Consider the following 19,501-nt stretch of genomic DNA (forward strand, 5'->3'; position numbering starts at 1 on the left):
AGTTTGCTTCTGTTGAAGGGAAGCGGCCATGTGCTGTTTGGTTTGTATGCAAATTGCAGGCTGCCAGCACAAGTTATTTTTATTCTTAATGTTGTTTCATTAGATCTGAAGAGATGAGTCTGACAGAGGTGAGGTTTTTTTTTTTTGTTAAATCTAAATTTCCTGGCGCCTTCTTGAGTATTGTTTGATGTAGCTACCTACCTGTGGTGCATGACCAGAATAAGAATGTGTATTTTATCTGCTGTCATCTGTCTAATGCAGGGTTTTGTGCAGTGTGTTGGAGGGTACAGTTTTAGCTGTGCTCAAAATATAAATATGGAGAAGAATACAGTTGATTCGTTCTGCACTCTTATCACTCAACTTCTTATCATGTACTATATGTATCATAGCAGGATTAAATTTGATTGTCATTATTATCACTGAAACACTATTTTCTCATATTTTCTCTTTTTGCTTACCATTGTCCCTCATTTCCTTTTTTCTTTTTCTGTTTTCAATTTTTTTTTTTTATTTTCACCTAAATTATCTATCATCAAATATGCATCAAAACCTACATGAAAGCAGCAATTCTGAACCTTAGCTTGATGTTATACCAGTATGTAGGTGTGAAAAAAAAAAGCCTAGTTTGGGGCAGTTCGACTCGGTGGGCATGGAGGATGTGGTGAATGCATTTGTGTAGTTCATTTGAGGGTTTGAAGCTCTTTCGGAGGCCATGGATCTTGGTTTTTGAGATGAGGCCAAAGATCATAAGGAGAGATTCTGAAGGAGAGTAGCATTGTTGGAAGATACATTTGCTAAGATGAAGGATATAGCAAGTGATTGTGATGGTGGTTTGTTATTAGATGAGATTCAGAAACAATATGGGTATTTTCATGATTCATGTGGGGTTTTTGAGGGCCTATCATATGTACATTTTGCCTCGATGCAAGGATCGGAGGGGGTTCCTATTTTTGGGAACCATGGGTTGGATAATAAAATATGTAATGATGAAAATTTTGTACCTACACCAGTGGTGGGGATTTGAAAATGTGTAATGCTGGTGGGGTTGAAGTGTGCTTTGATGGGAGTACGCACAAAGCAAAGAAGGGTCAAAGAGAGCTTGCAAACTTAAAGAGCTCCGTTTGAATTGTGATGGAAAGGGATTGAAAAGGAGTTCTCTTGGTTGGAGAACCTTATTATTATTTTTTGAAGTATGTTATTGTTAAATTTTCATTTTTTACTATTTTTTGTTTCACTATATTTCATTATTTCAAGTGGACCCTTCGTCCCCTTAGGTTGTAACTTCTCTTTTCCAATCTAGTATACCTTTTATTCTCTTTCATTCTCTGCCTCTTCCTCTTCCTCTTCCTCTCTTTTATCTCACTTGTTCTCAGTCTCCTCCATCCTATATCTTCCTCCCTATTGATCTTACATGTGCATGGTCTGTCCTTGATTCCTGACAGTGGTGATGTGAATTTCAGTTTTCATCTTTGATTGACCATTCATTTTATCTCAAAATTAATTTAGGTTTATTCCAAAAGCAGTGTCTTTCTGCTTTACGATTTCTCATTTGGTGAACTCAATCTTGTATGGTAGTGCTCCCTTGCAATGCATTGTTGGTGGCTCCTACTACTCGGGGATGCTGATTTTGGCGGTAGCGTACCTGTAAAATATTGACAATACCTACTTTGGGATTCTCACGTTTGATTTTAAAATTGAATATCTTGTTGTTCGGTTATTGAAATTTGTGTTAGTAGTACCTTAGATCTATTATGCAAGTAGAAGGAGAAATTAAAAATGATGTAATGCATAGAGTTAAAGCAGGTTGAGGTAAAATGTAGAAGTGTTTTAAGTTTGCTTTGAGATCGTAAAATACCTGTAACATTAAGAGAAAAGTTTTACAGGATGGTTATAAAACCAACTATGCTATATGGATTAGAATGTTGGGCAATGAAAAAATAAAATATCAAAAAAGTAAAAGTTACCAAAATGAGAATGTTTAGATGAATAGTGGTTTAAATCTTTATAATGTCCCATTGATGAATAGGTTATTTCTTTATAATGATTGCTACTAATGATGTTTATGGGATTTAGGGATGTATTGGGATTTCTTTGTAACTCTTATGATACGAACCCATTCTTGAGCCTCAAAGGCACATTCTAGTTTAGAAGTATTTTTTTTGTTGCTTAACTTGGGAAGTTTTTCTTTTTGTCAAACTACAATGTAATTAGCTAGGGATTTAAAAAAAATTCCTTAAATGCTTGGACTAGATGGCTTTTAAACAATTGTTTTATACCCTAGATGCTTGGACCTAGGTAGTCTTATGAGCCTTCTTTAAGGCTATTTCCCAAGGTCATCCCCTCCTAGGTTAATGATGGAAGAAAATTGATCAAGAAGGACATTTCCTAATGTTACCACCTAAGGGCTTCTAGACTGTAGTAGCCCTTTTTTCATTTCCGAAGATTCCTACCGTCTGTCTTAGTGATGATAGTGACTTTCCCACCAAGGCAAACGGCAAGGTTATCACCTTAGGTTCTTTGACTAGGTAAATCTTCTCTTTTTAAGTATTTCCTAGTGTTAGCACCTTTGAAGGAGGCTTGCTCTCTAAGGCAATGCGCCAAGGTTAATTTTGGCCTTTGATACTTGGACTATTTTTTTATGTGTATATCTAGGCTTTGTACTTGGTTATTTGGCAAGTGACTCTATTAGGCTTGTTGGGCTTGATCATTCTGTCAAGCAGGTCTCTTTGGCCTTTCGTACACACCATTTAGTCAAATGGATCCATTTGGCCTATTGGGCATTTTTCATTGTATCAAGTAGGCCTATTTAGTATTTCTATTTAGTATTTTTGTACTTCGTCATCTTGCTAAATGGACATATTTGACCTGTTGAGCTTGGCTACGTTGTCAAATGGATTTGTTTGGCCTACCGAGCTTTTTGCAAGGTGGGTCTGTTTGACTCTTTGTACTTGTCATTTTGCTAAGTAGTCATTTTGCTAAGTGGGTTTCTTAGGCTTGGCCATTATGCTAAGTGGAATCCTTTAGAAAATGAGCTAATATATCATAGGAATCCATTCAAAAATATATATATCAAACTAGCTATATTGGATAAACCTATGCAAAGAGGGGGATAGGATACCCCAAAGGTAAAAATTTGATACAATAATATCATCCTTCCTCAATCCCATAGTAAGGAGGGAAAGTCATCAAAGATCACTACCATGGTCTTTGTAAAATCAGATTTGAAAAGTAAAGTATCTCAACAGATGTTTCAATTTAATGAATTTTGGGTATGATTGAACTAATTTGATCCTGTTGGCCCTAAAGTCGAGTCTAGAGTGGGGGTGAATAGGCTCTTTTGTGTATTTTCACTTTTCCCTATAAAATAATAAATATTTGTAAGTTGCAAGCAATTATATCACAATATATAAAATGTAAATCATGCACAAGATATAAATGAAAGAGTATAGGGAAGAGAAGTTTGACAAATGATATTAACATGGTTCAACCCCTTGCCTGCGTCCACGCATTGAAAGATTCTCAATCCGCTATCAACCTCCTTCGCCGGCGGAGAATTCTTTACACAAAAAGGGAACAAATCCCTTAACGCTCACCAAGAGCCTTCACACGGGAACAAATCCCTTTACGCTCACCAAGAGCCTTTTCAAGGAAACCAATCCCTTAATGCTCACCAAGAGCCTTTCCAAGGGAACAAATCCCTTAATGCTCACAAAGAGCCTTCACAAGGTTTACCAAGAACCCTTCAACCACGGTTCACCAAGAATTCTTGGCAACTCGGTTCCTCAAGAACCCTTTGCAACAAAAAGATGAATTACAAAGATACAATGCTCCTTGAATGAGCTGATATTTAATAAAATAGTAACCTCACACTAATCTCTCAAGTAATGAATCATACAAGATTAGAGAGTAAGAGAGATTTTGAGCACTTGAGATGATAAACTAAATGCAAAGTTCTTGTGAATGATATTCAAAAGATGTTAATTCCTAAATCAATCTTTAAACAAGTCTTTGGACTTATATTTATAGGCAAATTGGTCTACTAGCCGTTATATGACCATTGGGCTAATAAAACACTTTAATACTTTGGAAACTAGTTGTTTTATGGTCGTTGGGGTTTAGAATCATGCAAACTATCGACAGTTTTCCCCATATTGTCGACGGTTTCCTCAGGCAAAAACCCATTTAGCTCTCTGCCTGAAACCTTCGATGCACCTGGCTAAACTGTCAACGATTTGCCTTGTTTTTTCAATATCTTGATTTTAAGGTGCACGAAAGAGGTTTAAACCCAACCGGGACCAAGTATTTAATAGAATATAATACTAATATGATTTAAAACTTGTCTCACATAAAAATACATTTAAGTATAAGATATTTTTGTTAAACTCTTTATTTTGTCTTCGAAAAACCATGAGTATAAAACTTATGATTTAGTGAAATCCTATATACTCTTATGTCCTAGTTTGCGCCCGTAATTTGCTCAACTCTTACTCAATAAACATGTGTGAAATAGAACTACAAGAGTTACAACAAATACTACCTCAAACACTCTCTATTACATATGTTTCTACATTAGCTTCTATTGGTATGTGCTTGAGCTCTTCCGATTGAGTGTCCTTTTTATCTTTGCCTATTTGAGTGTCCACTCGATTTTGCTTATAAGAATGTTCGCTTGATCTTTGCACAAAACTCGTATTTGTGTGATTTTGCCACTTATACCTGCCACAACTTAGTATGTAAAGATTAGTTAAACTTAGAACCACTAATGGGTTGTTATTATCAAAATACGACAATTAGGATCATGTAACCACTTAGGCTAACAATCTCCTAATGATGACAAACCATTGGTGTTCTCATAGGATATAATTGTAAGCTCCCCTTTCATTTATGTATATTGTTAAATAAGATGAAAATTTTCTCCCCTTTACTATATGCATATAAGACAGAATTAAAACATTCAACTAGATAATTTATATCCATTGGAGCTATAGCATACAATTATACAAACTATAAAGTTCATTTTATATTAAGACAAATCAACAAACAAACTGAACTTTCATTAAAATAGATTAAGTAACAAATCTGAACTTTCATTAAAGTCGTTTTAAGCAACACTACAGATTTGTACTTAATACACCCACCTATAGTACCCAACCTATAGCACCAACCTTCTTCTCCCCCTTTGATCATCATAAAAAAGAGAAGAACTATTCTTTTAGCTTAAAATGTTTGAGTAAGAGTTAGGGGTTAGATGGTACGTAGTACTCATGTTGTTATGATTAATTTTCCTAAGACTTAATATTATGCAAGAAATATGCTGACTATGCATATTTAAGAGTTTTACCATCATATATCCATATGACTAAGGAAGACATTTCTTGTCTATAAGAGGTGGGTTTCTTGAGCATGCTTATGAGATTTTAATCAAAAGTAGAAGACCTAAGTTGTTCATCTCAGAAGTACAAGGTTTTTCTATTGTCACCCACAAATTTATTCCTAAGGAACAAGACTGAATAAAGAGCTTGTGAGGATGTACATGCTACTTCATTCTGTAAACTATAACCAATACTTTTAAAAGAAATAAACCAATTAACAAGGATATATACAGTTTAAAAGATCATATTGGTTTTAACATTTGAATTTATCAATATTGGCTTGATTTTCTAAAGTCCCTAGCATAGTAATTAAACAGTTATTATGCATAAACTAAGATTTTATACCTTGAGTGTTTTGTGGCAAGTGTCTTTAATTTTGCACTATATAAACTCACTTAGTCAACACTTATCCCTTTTTGCCTAGGTATGGTTAAATCTACCTTATTCCTATCAATTAACTAATCCTACGTTCTAAGGAAGCAATAGTCTAAAACTTGGGTAATTCGTTTTGGTACCCATTCTTCCTTGGGTCCCAATGGGGTTTTCTTCTTTACTACCCGTTCTAACTTCCTTTATTTACCTCTAGCACTTCTAAAGGGACAATAGTAACGAATATGACCTTTTTTTTTACAATACAAGCAAGTTTTGTTTGCATGTAAAGGTTTTGTCTTATTAACCCTATTTTTACTTGATGAGGCATAACCATGTGATTTAAAAGAGGAACCATAACTCAAATTCCTTTTGTAAGGGCTATTTCTTTTTACTCCCTAGAGTTTATTAGAGTTTTTTTTTCCTCTAATGGTTTTACCATGATCTTCATCTTTCTTTTTCAAGAGGGTATTTTCTTTTAAAATATTTTCAATTTGATTTTTCATATTTCCTACTTCTACTTGAAAATTTTCATGGTCTTTTTGAGACATAGTTAAGAACTTCTTATTTTTCTTTTTAAGAACATTCTCAAGATTTTTATTCTTTCATTTGACCAAAACAAGCTCATCAAATAATTTGGTGCACATATTTACTAATTCATTATACGAAGGAGTATAATCATCATCATTGGAACTTACATTTTCTTGCTTGTTAGCTATAAGACAAGAATGTTCCGCTTCCTCCTCTACTTCATTGTCGGTGGAAAGTTCATCAAATTTGTCCCAAGTTGTTGTAGCATCCACATCACCGTTCTTCTTAACTTCGTATGTGTCTTTGAGATTTTCCCAGATTTCTTTTGAGGTTTCACATATGCAAATGCGATTGTACTCTTCATTGCTCAAGCTACAATAAAGACAATATTACAACAAAGACAATATTTTGTTTTGAAGTTAAGTTGAACCAACCTCTTTTCAACAGTTTGTTAGCTCCATCCTTCACTATCGAACATCTTCATTTTTCTTGGTGAAGGAGAAGTTTCCATTTGAGATGATCTCCTACATATCCAAATTGCATGATTGAATGAAGATGGTCATTCGATTTTTCCACGATGGATAGTTGGTGCCGTTGAACTTTGGTGGTCTGCTCATGGATTGCCCTTGCGAAACTGAAATGTCCAATATATATGCCATTTGATCTTTTCACTCTAGAAGTTACTTCGGAAAATTAAGCATCTTGCTCTGATACCAATTGTTGGCCCTAGAGTCGAGTCTAGAGGGGGGTTGAATAGACTCTTTTGTGTATTTTCATTTTTCTTTACAAAATAATAAATCTTGGCAAGATGCAAGCAATTAAATCACAATATATAGAATGTAAATCATGCACAAGATATGAATGAAAGAGTATAGGGAAGAGAAGCTTGACAAACAATATTAATGTGGTTCAACCCCTTGCCTATGTCCATGCCTTGAGACACACTCAAGGATTCTCAATCCATTGTCAACCTCCTTCACCGGCGGAGAAGCCTTTACAAAACAAGGGAACAAATCCCTTAACGCTTACCAAGAGCCTTCACACAGGAACAAATCCCTTTACGCTCACCAAGAACCTTTCCAAGGGAACCAATCCCTTAACACTTACCAAGAGCCTTTCCAAGGGAACAAATTCCTTAATGCTCACCAAGAGCCTTCATAAGGTTCACCAAGAACCCTTCAACTACGGTTCACCAAGAACCCTTTGCAACTCGGTTAATCAAGAACCCTTTGCAGCAAAAAGATGAATCACAAAGAGATAATGCTCCTTGAATGAGTTGATATCTAATAAAATACAAACTGCACACTAATCTCTCAAGTAATGAATCATACAAGATTATAGAGTAAGAGAGATTTTGAGCACTTGAGATAATGAACTAAATGCAAAGTGCTTGTGAATGATATTCAAAAGATGTTAATTCCTAAATCAATCTTTAAACAAGTCTTTGGACTTGTATTTATAAGCAAATTGGTCTATTAGCCGTTATATGGTCGTTGGGCTAAAAACAATTTAATACTTTGAAAACTAACCATTTAATGGTCGTTGGGGTTCAGAACCCCATGCAAACCGTAAATGGTTTTCCCAAACCATCAACAGTTTCCTCAGGAAAAAAACCATTTAGCTCTTTGCTTGAAACCTTCGATGCACCTAGCCAAACCGTCGATGATTTGCCTTGTTTCTTCAATATCTTGATTTTAAGGTGCACGAAAGAGGTTTAAACCCAACTGAGACCAAGTCTTTAAAAGAATATAATACTAATATGATTTAAAACTTGTCCCATATAAAAAAAATACATTTGAGTATAGGATATTTTAGTTAAAATCTTTGTTTTGTCTTTGAAAACCAAGAGTAGAAAACTTAAGACTTAGGGAAATCTTATATACTCTTATGTCCTAGTATGCACATGCAATTTGCTCAACTCTTACTTAATAAACATGTGTGAAACAGAAATACAAGAGTTATAGCAAATACTACCCCAAACACTCCCTATTACATATGTTTCTACATTAGCTTCCATTGGTATGTGCATTAGCTCTTCCGATTGAATGTCCTCTTGATCTTTGCCTATTTGAGTGACCACTTGATCTTTGCCTATGAGAATGTTCGCTTGACCTTTATACAAAACCCGTATTTGTGTGATTTTGCGACTTATACATGCCACAACTTAGTATGCAAAAATTAGTTAAACTTAGAACCACTAATGAGTTGTTATCATCAAAATACGACAATTAGGATCATGTAACCACTTAGGCTAACATATCCATCTTAGAATAAACCGGCCTGAGCGTTAGGGTGCAAAATGTTCTTCTTGATTTTTACCTTTTTTTTTTTACTTTTTCTATTTTTTCTTAAATTCCTAAATTCCCTTTTTGTGTCATTTCTTATTTTTCACCAAGAGTTGGCTCATGCCTACATGATGCTTTATGATTCCAAAACTTCATAGTATAATAAGCATGCTGATTTTATTAGAGAAAAACATGAGTCTTTCAATGGACTTTCATTAGGATGAAACATGGCCAAGGGTTACACACTCTCATAAATGAAGGGATGATAAAATCAAGAACACACCTATGTTCATGTGCTCCAACACAAGAGAATTTTTTTTTTGGTTGTAATAAGGTTAAGTGTTGGCCTAACAAGGCTTACAATTCTTATTTCGATGATAACAAATCACGATATGTTTAATATGGTTTGTTTTAAATGAAATTCTTTCAGGAAGAAGGCAAAGCTTAAAGATAGTTCAAAGCTCAAAAGGATAATAAAGCTTATGGTGAAAATACTATTCAAAAAGGTCAAGAAAGAAAGATGATCAAAAGCTCAAAGATGATAGAAGAACAAGGACTTACTTGAAGATCAAAAGAATATAGCTTTAAGGATGTTTGTATGTAAGTACTTCAAGTAAAACTTCAAATATAAACTGAATTGAAGCTCTTATAAATCAAAAGAAACTTAGAAATGTATTTTTATAAAAATCCTAGAGTATGTTTTTCAAATCAAAGAAAATAAGGGTTTAAAAGAAGAAAAGTTTTTTTTTAGTGAAGTAGAAGGACCAGGCGACTGTCTCCATGTGGCAGGCGATTGCCCAAATTAAAAAAGAAATTTTTAAAGAGGCAGTAGGGTGTCAGGAGACTACCTGAGCATAGCTAGACACCTGGGTGATCAAGTCAGGCGACTGCCAGTATTCTGAGTGTTCAATTTCTTCTATGGCAGGCGACTGCCACTCGGACAGATTTTTAAAATTCTCAACGGGAAGATTTTTTAAATGGATTTCTTGGGCACTACTCTTTTGAAAAACTTGAGGATTACTCCAAGTAAACTTAGGGGGAAAGAAATTACTTTTAAACATCTATAAATAGCCCCAAACTTCAAAGATTTCTACACCAAGAAAATTTCCAGCAATCAAAGTTCTCTAAAAGCTCTCAAACTCTTTTGTGTTCATCCTACTTCAACTATTGAATTACTACTGATACAAATTCTGAAGTAGAGCCTTCAAAGTATGAATCTTTCAATACTTGGAAGGTATATTTGGTGATCTAAATTCAGTTTGAGCTTCAATCTTTTTATATTGATTTACTTTGAAGTATATTTGTACTGAATCTTGTACTAATCAACTTTGCTGTGAGAGTGTCTCTTGTACACAAATCTTTCTCTATCTTATTTCTTGTTTATAGATGATTCAAGGTTGTAGAATTTTTGGACCGAACGAGGGAATATCGTTTGGAAAGGCGGGCTCTAGCCTAAAGGAAGGAGTCGTTGTAATCGGTATCGTTCCACCCGTCAACGGAACTGAACTAGTGAATCCTTTGGTGGTTTGCCAAAGGCGAGGTCGTAGGCTGGGTATAAGCCGAACCTCTTAAAACCTTGTGTCTCTCTCTTTCTTCCTTACTCTTGATTTTTCATCAAAATTTACAACCTGCTTGGATGCTTTAAAATTGATAAATTCTGAGTGTATGGTTGTTAAATAGACCAGAAGATAATTCGTTTTGGTTTGAACATTATTGATTGTGGAAACTGTAACGACCTGCTTATCTTAATATAAAATGAAACATAATAAATAAAATGGTCAACCCGAACCCATGGGTAGCGTGGACACCTGACATAAACAACGAAAACCTAAGTAGCAGTAAAAATAATTTACATACATCAAACCATTAATTACATAATACCAAAGTCTACTACATTCCCAAAATACAGTATTTGAATACATTCTCGAAAACATCAACATAGTTCTAGAATCTTACAACAAAAATCTCTTGATCCTAGATTAAAGCTTACCCTTCTAGCAGGGAAGCTCAACTCACTCAACAGCGGCCACGACCCGTCGGTCTCTTAGGGTTTCCTAAAAAATTAATTAAGTTCGGGTGTGAGACACATCTTAGTAAGGGAAAATAAACTAAATACAACTGTGTGGCAACATGAATATATAATGTAGTTATACATATACAATACATTTCATATATCTGTAAACATTCGTCATAAGATACTGAATCGTCACATACTTTCATATTTGCTAGTAAATCATATCGTACATAAAATGTTTGTTATAACTGATAATACTAAAAACATACCTAGGATGAATAGTTAGCTAATGTCATATAGTACCCCCTAAGACGGGTTGTGCAACCCGAAGGCGGGACCCGACAATGGCTGGCCAACCATTGTAGAGTCAAAAATGTTTGTAAGTACGATGGGCCCGCCACACCCTGGTCCGGACTGCTAGGTGGACGTCCACACTCTACTGAAAGCCACATCGACTATCCATCTCCCACCCCCTCGTGGGGTGGTTAGCACCAATCTGATCATAGATATCTGATCTATAAGCTACGGTACCGAGCCCCTGAACTGAATTAAACTAACATCCGGGTTTTGATAACATATAATACATGATAATATAGCATCTTTCATAATTTCATAAATACAACCTCGCACCGATCGTTTCATAAATACGGCCTCGCGTCGAAATCATACATAAATACGGCCTCGTGCCGAAATCATACATAAATACGGCTTTGTGCTGAAATCATTTCATATATGTATATCATTCTGAAAATAATCAATTTATCATGTATTTTCAACATCATAATGTACTGCATACTTTCATAATTTCTCAAAACATATTTCATTCATATCATTGTCATATCATGATATTTTTCCACGTAAAATAATATTCATACCACACATTTGCTATATAAAACCATACATTGTATTCTAAAATCATCATTTTTGACATCTCATACATACATATTCATTTCAACATATTAGCAGTATTTTCCTAAATGTACAATTCCTTCATAATATATAGATATAATACATGCTTTTCTGAAAGTAAATTTACTCATACATAATAATAATTTGCATGGAAAATTGCTTTAGTTTATTCCCTTACCTAGCTACTGAGAAAAGCCCCTATAAATTCTGAACTCACACCCGTAGGATTTCCTGATCAATACCTTGAAAATGAAAACTCCCAGTACTAAATTTTAGTATTTTCACGTGTATATCATTTCCTATAACTACCGCAAGACCAAATTTGACTTTAAAAGCCTTACCTCAACTTAGGGATGATTTTCAACTTATTTTCACCAACGATCCACTCTGAAAGATTTGAAGAGAACTTCCCCAGGAGCGTCGTGGTGGCTTCAGATCGTCGAACCGGCGAAAATCCGGCCCGAAATCGAAGAGAGAAAAGAGAGAAACCGTAGGGAGAGAGAAAGTGAGTGAGAGGTTTCTTAATGTTGAAGTTAAAATACAGATTTTTGAAATTTATAGGACTGGATTCGTTGACGAGTCACGTCATCTTGTCGATGAGTCCTTCAACAATTTTGTCGACGAAACCCACTCCTTGTCGTCGAAATTCAGACTGCTCATAAACCTCTCTCGATATTTACTCGTCGACGAATCTTGTCTTCGTCGACGAGGTCCTCTTATACCCTCGTCGACGAATCCCCTGTGTTTGTCAACGAGGCCTTGATAATTTCCCCTTCCTCTCTATTTAAATTACATTATTTTTATTTGGGTCGTCACATTCTCCCCTCCTTATAAAATTTTGTCCTCGAAATTTACTATTCCTACAATTCATCATCCCTTATTAGGCAAAATGGTCTACTTATTTTATTACTTACCCTCACTTATGGCGGAAGAATATCGTTGTTACATTTCAAGTCTTGGGAGATTACATATATCAAAAGAAAATTTCCCCCAAAACTTAAATACCACATACTATGTAAAACATTACATGTACTTGCAAAAGAAACATTACCTATTTACTTACATTTCTTATTTACATAAGGACTTCTTGGAATAATTGTTGGTATTTCTGTTTGATCTGTTCCTCAAGCTCCCAAGAAGCCTATTCTACTGCGTGATTCCTCCATAGAACTTTTACCAGAAGAATTTTCTTATTACGTAATTCCTATTCCTTTCTGTCCAGAATCTGCACTAGTATCTCCTCATAGACCAGCTAATCACTAAGTTCTAACTCACCATAACTGATAATATGAGAAGGATCTATGACGTATTTCCTCAACATAGAAACGTGGAATACGTCATGCATTCTGGATAATGAAGGCGGTAAAGCTAACCTATAGGCCACCGGTCCCACTTTCTCTAAAATCTCAAACGGACCGATGAATCTAGGGCTAAGTTTACCCTTCTTTTCGAATCTCATAACTCCTTTCAATGGAGCTATCTTCAGAAACACATGATCACTAGCGTCGAATTCCAAATTCCTGCGACGATTATCGGCATAACTTTTTTGTCAGCTCTGAGTTGCACTGATTCTTTCCCTAATAAGCCGAACCTTATCATACCTCTGCTGTACCAGCTCTAGCCCCACAACTCGCCACTCACCCATCTCATCCCAATACAAAGGAGATCGACGTCTCCTATCGTATAAAGCTTCAAATGGTGTCATGCCAATACTGGACTGGTAACTATTATTATACGCAAACTTTACCAGCGGCATGAACTGAATCTAGCTACCCCCAAAATCTAAAACACATGCTCGGAGCATATATTCTAATATCTATATCGTCCTCTCAGTCTGCCCATTCGACTGAGGATGGAATGCCGTGCTAAAGGATAGCTGAGACCTTAAAGCTTCCTGCAAGTTTCTCCAGAACCGTGACGTGAAACGCGGGTCTCGATCTAACACCATAGATACATGCACCCCATGAGAACAAACTATCTTCTGAACGTAAATCTTCGCTAAATGGATGAGGGAATAGCTGATCTTGATAGGGAGAAAATGGGCTGTTTTAGTCAACCTGTCTACTATCACCCAAATCGCATTCTGGCCACGGGATGTCGACGATAACCCTGAGACAAAATCCATAGATATATGATCCCACTTCCACTCTGGGATGAATAACGGCTGCAACTGACCTGCTGGCCTCTGGTGCTCAGCTTTTACCTGCTAGCACATCAAGCACTGGGCTACATATTCGGAAATCTCCCTCTTCATACCATTCCACTAGTAAAACTCTCGCAGATCCCTGTACATTTTCGTACTATCGGGATGAACCGTATACAAGGATCTGTGAGCCTCTTCTAAAATAGTCCTCCTAATGTCAATATTGGAAAGAACGCATAATCTGGAATGGAACCACAAAGCTCCATCATCTGAAATGTAGAATTCCTCTCCCTGACCACTCTACACTCTTTTCATCACCTATACTAATTCTGGGTCTTCCTTCTGAAAAGCTTTAATTTTTTCTTGCAGTGTAGGATGCGCCACTAAACTGGCGACACATATTGGAGTATTACTCTCAATTAATTCAATGCCGAATCTCTCTAGATCCATCATGATCGGACGCTGGATCTCCATAGTTGCCAACGCTGATTCCCCTGATTTCCTGTTTAGTGCATCAGTTACCACGTTTGCTTTCCCTGGGTGGTAACTGATAGTACAGTCAAAATCCTTAATCAACTCTAACCACCTTCTCTGTCTCATATTCAATTCCTTCTGGGTGAAGTAATACTTTTAACTCTTGTGGTCGGAGAAAATCTCCCACTGCTCACCGCACAGATAATGCCTCCAAATTTTCAATGTGTGTATCACTGCAGCCAATTCAAAATCATGGGTAGGGTAGTAATTTTCATAGTCTTTCAACTGTCTGGATGCGTATGCCACCACCTTACCATGTTGCATTAGTACACAACCAAGTCCCTTTAAGGACGCATCACTGTAGATAGTATAACCCTCACCCCCAGACGAGATGGTCAATACAGGCGTTGTGACTAACCTCTGCTTCAGTTCTTGAAAACTCTGCTCATAGCTATCGTCCCATTCAAATCTGGCATTCTTCCTAGTCAGTCGTGTTAGAGGCTCTGATAAAGCTAAGAATCCCTCAACAAAACGATGGTAATATCCGATTAACCCCAAGAAACTTTTGATCTCTTGTATGTTCCTCGGTCTAGCCCAATTCACTGTCGCTTCAATTTTACTAGGATTTACAGAAATTCTGTCTCCTGAGATAACATGCCCCAAAAACACAACTTTATTGAGCCAGAAGTCACATTTGCTGAACTTGGCATACAACTTCTTTTCCCTAAGTATCTGTAAGACCTGCCTTAAATGTATCTCGTGCTCCTCATAGCTCTTCGAATAGAACAGTACATCATCAATAAAAACAACCACAAACTGATCTAAATATGAATGAAAGATCCTATTCATCAAATCCATAAATATCGCAGGAGCATTCGTCAGGCCAAATGGCATAAGGAGGAACTCGTAATGCCCATACCTGGTCCTGAAAGCCGTCTTCGATACATCCTCTGCTCTCACCTTTACCTGATGGTAACCTGATCTGAGGTCAATTTTAGAATATACCCGTGTAGCTTGGAGTTGATCGAATAAGTCATTGATACGGGGTAGAGGATACTTGTTCTTGATGGTCACTTTATTAATCTCCCTGTAGTTTATGCTCATTCTCATAGACCCGCCCTTCTTCTTCACAAACAGAACTGGAGCTCCCCACAGAGATACACTAGGTCCTATGAAGCCCTTATCAAGCAAATCCTGCAACTGATCTTTCAGTTCTACCAACTCTGCTGGCGCCATTCAGTACGATGTTTTAGAGATCGGTGCTGTACCTGGAAGTAGATCAATAGGGAAATCTACCTCACGATCAGGCGGCAGACCTGGTAATTCATCTGGGAACACATCCGTAAATTCTTTCACCACAGGCGTATTAATAAGCTTCAATTCATTTTTTGACATTTCCTTCACAAAAGCCACGAATCCCAGACAACCATTTTGGAGTAGTCTCCTCGCCTGAACAACCGAGACCATTTGAGGTAAAGATTGCACTCGCGACCCTATAAATCTGAATTCTGGTTTTCCTGGAGGTCTGAATATCACTTCTCTAGCATGACAGTCTATAATAGCAGAATTAGCTACCAGCCAATCCATGCTGAAGATGATGTTAAACCCGTGCATATCCTGTACCACCAAATCAGCAGATAAAATCTTCCCCTGAACATCAACTGGACAATCATAGAGCACCCTACTACATCTCACCGCTGACCCGGTTGGTGTAGCCACTAATAACTCGACATCTAATGGTTGTGTTTCAACGCCACATAATTTAACACATCCTAAGGACACAAACGAGTGTGTGGCACCAGAATCAAAAAGTGCAATAACTTTAAATGAAAACATATTAACCGTACCTGTCAGCACGTCACCGACTGTCTTAGCATCACCCGGTGTTAAAGTAAAAACCCTCGCTGGGGCCATATTCCTCTGCTGGGCTCCACGTGGCGCCTGGTAGCCTCCTTGAGCAGGTCTAGGAGCAGGAGCAGCACCAATCTGTGTCAGACACTCCCTCATCATATGTCCTGGCTCCCCAAACCTGAAGCAGACACCTCGCCTGGCACGACACTCCCCTATGTGTCTCTCCCCGTAAGATAGGCAAGCTGGAGATGGCTACACACCCTGGAAACCGCGATTCCTGGTCTGTTGTCTCCGATCTCTATAATAGCCACCTCTCTTCCACAAAGCACGGTTGACTCCCTACTGGGAACCAGAAGGTGTGGATCTCTTCCTCTACCTCTGCTCCTCAGCCTCCAACCAATCACCAATTTTTGCTATAGTGGCTCGGTCAACTAGCTCGGCGAAGTCCTGTAACTTCAGTATCAATACCTGCTTGTATATTTCTCTACTTAGGCCTTTTTCAAATTGTCGTAACTTCTTCACCTCATTTGAAATGATGTACGGGACGAAGCGAGATAGCTCAATGAACCTCGCCGTGTACTGCTGCACTGATAGCTATCCCTGTTTCAGATTCAGGAACTCCTCAATCTTAACCTCCCTAGATGAGACTGGAAAATACCTGTCAAAGAATATTTCTTTAAATAGTTCCCATGTCATCTCCACTGGTACAGTCCTCTACTGCTCTAATAATCTCACTGCCGACCACCATTTCTCAGCCTCTCTAGTCAGTTTATATATGGCAAATAGTACCTTCTACTCCTCCGAGCACTGCAGTACTGCAAGCACTTTCTCTTTCTCCTACACCTAGTTTTCAGCGACTGTAAGATCTGGGGTCGACAGATGGACCAACCTGCTCCCTCAAACTTCTGGCAATCTCGGCCATGACTTGTTGTGCTACGCTACATAAGACTGCATCAGAATCACTACCCGCAGTGCTTGAGGGTCTAGCACCCTTACTCCCACTAGCGTGGGCACTATTGCCACCAGGGTCCATCTTGAAAAACAAGTAACTTAACTCAAAACCCCCTTCACTATACATATCATCCAACTCATATAATATATTCTCCTAATTAATTCGCCACTCTTGATCTTAATTCAAGGTTCAATCCTGCAACCTAGATACCCAACCCGATGATAGTTTACCATGAATTTCCTGAAATCGTCACCCTAGGAAAATCACACAAACCACCACGGAAGTCCTGCATCTAGACTATAAAACTAGACCTCAAATTCCCTTATCCTATACTTTAGTATTATTACTGCTGCACTCTAGAGTTTACAGAACCTAGTATCACAGGCTCTGATACCAAACTGTAATGACCTGCTTATCTTAATATAAAATGAAACATAATGAATAAAATGGTCAACCCGAACCTATGGGTAGTGGGGACACCTAACATAAACAGCGGAAACCTAAGTAGCAGTAAAAATAATTTACATACATCAAACCATTAATTACATAATACCAAAGTCTACTACATTCCCAAAATACAGTATTTGAATACATTCTCCAAAACATCAACATAGATATAGAATCTTACAACAAGAATCTCCTGATCCTAGATCAAAGCTTACCCTTCTAGCAAGGAAGCTCAACTCACTCAATGGCGGCCACGACCCGTCGGTCTCTTAGGGTCTCCCAAAAAATTAATTAAGTTTGGGAGTGAGACACATCTCAGTAAGGGAAAATAAATTAAATACAGTTATGTGATAACATGAATATATAATGCAGTTATACATATACATTACATTTCATATATTTGTAAACATTCATCATAAGATATTGAATCGTCACATACTTTCATATTTGCTAGTAAATCATATCGTACATAAAACGTTTGTTATAACTAATAATATTGAAAACATACCCAGGATGAATAGCTAGTTGATGTCATGTATTACCCCCCATGACGGGTTGTGCAGCCTAAAGGCGGGACCCGACAATGCCTGGTCGACCACTATCGAGTCAAAAATGTCTGCAAGTACGATGGGCCCACCACACCCTGGTCCAAACTTCCAGGTGGACGTCAACACTCTATTGAAAGCCGCATCGACTATCCATCTCCCACCCCCTCGTGGGGTGGTTAGCACCAATCTGATCATAGATATCTGATCTATAAGCTACGGTACCGAGCTCTTGAACTGAACTCAACTAATATCCGAGTTCTGATAACATATAATACATGATAATATAGCATCTTTCATAATTTCATAAATACAACCTTGTGCCGATCGTTTCATAAATACGGTCTCGTGTCAAAATCATACATAAATACGGCCTCGCGTTGAAATCATACATAAATACGGCCTCGCGCTGAAATCATTTCATATATGTATATCATTCTGAAAATAATCAATTTATCATGTGTTTTCAACATCATAATGTATTGTATTCTTTCATAATTTCTTAAAACATATTTCATTCATATCATTGTCATATCATGATATTTTTCCACGTAAAATAATATTCATGCCACACATTTGCTGTATAAAATCATACATTGTATTCTAAAATCATCGTTTTTGACATCTCATACATACATATTCATTTCAACATATTAGCAGTATTTTCCAAAATGCACAATTCATTCATAATATACAAATATAATACATGCTTTTCTAAAAGTAAATTTACTTATACATAATAATAATCTGCATGGAAAATAACTGCTTTAGTTTATTCCCTTACTTGGCTACTGAGAAAATCCCCTATAAATTTTAAACTCACATCCGTAGGATTTCCTGATCAATACCCTGAAAATGAAAACTCCCAGTACTAAACTTCGGTATTTTCATGTGTATATCATTTCCTATAACTATCATAAGATCAAATTTGGCTTAAAAAGCCTTACCTCAATTCAGGGATGATTTCCAACTTGTTTCCACCAATGATCTGCTCCAATAGATTTGGAGAGAACTTCCCCTGGAGCGTTGTGGTGGCTTTAGATCGTCGAACCGATGAAAATCGGGCCTAAAATCGAAGAGAGAAGAGAGAGAGAAACCGTAGGGGGAGAGAGAGAGAGAGAGAGAGTGAGAGGTTTCTTAATGTTGAAGTTAAAATCCAGATTTTTGATATTTATAGGACTGGATTCATCGATGAGCCACGTCATCTCGTCGACGAGTCCTTCAATAATTTCGTCGACAAAACCCACTCCTCATTGACGAAATTCAGACTGCTCATAAACCTCTCTCGGTATTTACTCGTTGATGAATCTTGTCTTCGTCGACGAGGTCCTCTTATACCCTCGTCGACAAATCCCCTGTGTTCATCGACGAGGCCCTAATGATTTCCTCTTCCTTTTTATTTAAATTACATTATTTTTATTCAGGTCGTCACAAAAACTGAAAGGGATTACGTTGGTTGATCATCCTAAACTTATTAAATTGAAAGTTTATTTAAAAACTAAACACTAGGAAGAAGTGTGATTGTGAAATAACACAAGGCTAATATAAATTCAGTGTGCTTTACACTTTGATGTAGGGCCATTGCTACAAAGATCAAGATATTGATTAC

The sequence above is a fragment of the Malania oleifera genome, chromosome 4 (assembly GCF_029873635.1).
Source record: "Malania oleifera isolate guangnan ecotype guangnan chromosome 4, ASM2987363v1, whole genome shotgun sequence".
Taxonomy (NCBI): Eukaryota; Viridiplantae; Streptophyta; class Magnoliopsida; order Santalales; family Ximeniaceae; genus Malania; species Malania oleifera.